The sequence below is a fragment of the Malurus melanocephalus genome, unplaced genomic scaffold (genome assembly GCF_030028575.1).
Source record: "Malurus melanocephalus ecotype Western Australia unplaced genomic scaffold, MMel_1.1 scaffold_486, whole genome shotgun sequence".
NCBI classification, from domain to species: Eukaryota; Metazoa; Chordata; class Aves; order Passeriformes; family Maluridae; genus Malurus; species Malurus melanocephalus.
The window spans coordinates 209726-214012 of NW_026623718.1; positions in this window are offsets into that span (position 1 = coordinate 209726).

Genomic DNA, 4287 nt, shown 5'->3' on the forward strand with positions numbered 1-4287 from the left:
TAGTTTGCGGTGGACAGAAGTCACGGGGGAGGGATGGGAAACAAATGCTGAAACACTGGGGGAGATTTACTTGAGAGGGAAAACTGAGACTACTCAGAGGGTGATGRGGCTCTGGCACAGGGAAGCTGTRGCTGCCTCATCCCCTAAAAGTGTCCAMGGCCAGGTTGGACAGTGCTTGGAGCAACCAGGTAAAGTGGAAGGTGTCCCTAATTTCATTTCTCGTGCCAATGGGGATGGGGTGGGTCCTATCTGTGCTGGAAACGAAACCTYCTGGAGTGTCCGGAGGCAGTCCCATCTGGATTGACCCTACAGGTCATCCTGTCCTCTCTCATCATCATCCCGCTGTCATCTCCCCCTGCCCCACACTCTCTGTGGCACCAGAACATCACTGCCACGTGCCCAGGAGGGACACAAGGCCTTTGGAGCAGCCAAAGGAGGGGGCTAAATGCTGGGATCCCCAAGGGATGCTTGTGCAAGGCACCTCTGGCAGAGTCAGTGAATGAAGATTAACCAGCTGCTGGAAGTTGCTTCATCTCTTATCAGRGAGCTGCTCTCCCCTCCCCTGCAGTGACTCATGCTCCGCTCAGCCCTTCCCACCTCATCTGGGACATGTTACACCGGACCACACTCTCTCTCCATACTAATGGGGGTTCTCCTGGAATGCCTGCCTCTTCCTCCTCCTCCTCCTCCTTCTCCTGTCTAGTGTTTCTGCTTCTCAGGTGTCCCCTGTCCAGATAACACAGTTGTCCCCTAAGCGGGGCTTCCTTTGGCTTGCCCCCAGCTCTGGAGCCAGCCCTGGAAAAGGGATGCTCCCCAAAGGTTCCCCCTTTCCCAGAAGCTGTTCATACCCGTTYCTGCCTGCTTGGTTTGGCTGCTGATCCTCCCCCAAGCCAGTGTAACTCTGCCCTGCAAGGGGAAGGAGGCAGACACCCAGATTCCAGGGAGTGAACCCAGATCCACTGGTTCCTGGTGATGTGCTGCCAGCTGACATTTCTGAGGAGCTGAGCACGTGCCCCTCGATTGAGGTTTAATTTAACCATCTCAGAAACACACACGTCTTTCAGAGCCAGGCACGATGGTGACTCGAGGAGAGAGCAGAGCTAAATCAGATGCCAAACACTGATTCCTCCACACATCTCTGGGGACTGACAGCTGGAGTCACTCTCACCATCTGTCTTCCCGCTGCAGCCCCCAGAGAAGACACACGTTCCTCCAGCTAATGATGGAGACAGCAAGAGAACAAATGCATTTGTTTCCAGGCCTATGGATTTTCCATTCAGGGATTTCAGGARCAAGCTGCACTGGGGAATGTGCTCTGTTCATCCCAGTAACAGRACACAGCTCCTGTGCTTTGCTGTGTAACAGGGACACTGATGAACTCCCCATCCCCAGCCTAGGACACCCTTTGGGCAGGTATGTCTCGGTCTTCTGATCCTCAGAGGAAAAACTCTGAAAGATTTTATTTATTGTGCTCTCATTCTCACCCCAGGCAAGCTCAGAGACCAAATGAATTGGCCAGAATCTTGGGACACATGATAAAAGTATTTTGTCTCTAGATAGGACACATCTTCATGGGAACGAGTCCAGAATTAATAAGCCATCTACCAGCAGCCAAGTGCGTTGTGTTAACTCAGAAGTAATGAGGTCGCGGTGAATCACCGGGAGTTTGGGATGCAGGGGAAGAAAYCAGCTCAGAAAAGCACTGGATTAGACCAAACCTGGATGCAAACCCCACTTCTTTCTTCAYGACTGAAACTACTTAATACTTTGTGTTCCTCTCATTAGAGCTTCATCACAAGCTGCCAGGAAAGCAGGAGTGGGAAACTGCAGGTACCACAGGAACCAGCCCAGCCCAGGGGCACCCAGGAGCTGGCAGAGGGGGTGGGGGGCTCTGGTAGGTTTGATCTTTGCCCCCATGGCAAAGCTCCCCTTGGGGATCTCAGCACCCTGCCCTGGCCCTGCAGGGACCTGTCCCTGCCCCATGCACAGCCAGGGCTGTGGGTGATGCTGCTGTGCCAGATGAGAGGGAGAGCTGTGGGCTCTGCCAGCCCAACACATCCCAGGGAGCAGAAGGAGGAGGAGGCCAAGGGCACCTTCCTGCTCTTTTGAGTTGTCCCCCTCCACAGCAGCTGTTCCCAAAGGGATTTTATTCCTCAGTGGCAGGCATTCACAAAATGTGGGCAAAGCATTTCTTTGCAGAAGTTTTCCAGGYTACAGGTGTCTGGGACTTTGGGAAAATGACTCTGTGATGAGGTGGCATGTGAGTCAGAGTTTGAACACGGAGAGGGAGCTGCAGTAGGACAAACCCTTCTCCCCAGCTTCACATTTTCATTTATTGTGATCTACAGGCTAATCCCATGCTCCTCCCTGTGCCCTGAGAGCCTCAGCACCCACCCACACTTGAATTACCTTTTTCCATTCCTCTGGCTTAGACCACCCACAGAAGTGCCAAGGCCTCCTCCTACCACCTGCCCTCCCTGTCTCAGGGGAGCCACCTCTCTCTGAGAGTCACCCAAGGGTGTGGAAAGCAGCTGGGAGCAAACCCCAGCTCCAAACATTTCTGTGTGCAGGGAGCTCAGCCTCAAACCCCAACCATGGCCCCGCCAGACCTGGTCTCTGCTGTGCTGTGTCCCTGCCACACTCTTCCCCAGTCCTTCCCATGCTTGTGTTCTGGCAGGTTTTCCTCATCTTCCTCACCCAGCTGCTCCAGGTGTCTCCTCCTCAGCCCCTGCAGAGGTGCAAGAACATCTCTTTGCATGGGAATGGTGATGCCTCATCTTCCTCCTGACCCCCCTGAGGGTCCCTGACCTGCACCCCCACCCTCCAGTATGTAACTGCACCATCAGTCCACAAATCCCTCAGGCACTGCCTGCAGCAGGAGCATCACYCCAGGGCTGGTARAAKCTCCCAGAGGCTGCTGGACAGAGCATTCCTGCCCTCACTCCTCAGGAACCCTCTGCCTTTGTTCCAGAAATGTTTTCAGGAAATCCCAACACCGTGGAGGTTAATCCAGGTTCTTGRAGGTGAAAACAAAGACAGAAAAAGGAATATACCACCAGTTCCTCAAGCTGCAAGAGACAGAAAACCCACCAGGCCAAGGGTTCAGACATGCCCCACTTGGAGCAGTGATGTTTTATTCAGAACTGATTTGCRAGTCTTTGCATTGACAACAAATTGAAATTACTCTGGTTTCCAACAATGGCAAAACCAGGTTTAGGCAGGATAGGAGGGAACTCATCCATTCCCAGCAGCTCGGCTTCCTCAGCATTTCACATTACAGAAGGGAACAATTCTGCAAACCATGAKCTGGAAAGTGACACATTGCCCTCCTTTGTTTTCCTATCCATCAGCTGAAATATTCCTCTTCCCTAGTTCCTGGAAGGCTCTCCCTGTAATTAACTTCCCAGGGACATGTGAGCCTCACGGTGCTGCGAGTTCCTCGGCAGCAGAGGCGGCTGAGCCCGACAATCCAGGGGAAGCTGCTTTGGGAACGCCCAGCCTGACCCTGGCTCTCCCCTCGCCCCGAGGTCTCCCTGGCTGTGTGGACATGGATGGGCTTTTGGGACAGGGCAGGGGCTGTGCACACCCCAACCCTGAGGGCTCATCCCCCGTCAGCCCTGGCGGCTCCCCCATGACGGGGATTTTGTTCAATCCAGGTGCACTTTTTATTGGATTTTGTTAAATTAAACATGTGATCCCATATTATCTGACCCAGCTCTGAAGTCTCCCAGGCCCAGGCAAACTCTGCTGTCTCAGCTTTTCATTTCCATGTTTATTTACTGCCTTTCAGATCGCCTGGGTTGCACGGTGCAGCCTCTGATGAATAAATAACCGGTGCCCTTCCAGGCCAGATTGATTAGATGGATTTAATTAACGAGCCAGCTCCCCTTGAGGACTATCCCAACTAAAATACTGGAACCAGCCAGTGTGTTACAGCGCCAGGACCTATTGATTTACGGGAATATGAACAAGAGATCATTTAGTGACTTCATCGATGCCATAACAAGAAAGAGGCTGCGAGGGGTTGGGTCACGGCCGGTTCATCACAGAGAGATTGCTCCTCCCGACTGCTCAGCCAAGTAGTGCCTGCAATCATCCATCCATCCATCCTCCCAGGGAAACAGGCAAAACCCTGAGGGGGACACAGTAGGGATTTGTCCACACCAGGGCCAAATGGTGTTGTCCAAACCTGGAGTTTTGCAGGGCAGGAACACAGAGCCAACACTGGGCCGGGGTGGAGGGAGCTGTGCTGGGCTGGGGGAGCTGCCAGGACCAGCCTGAGCCCCC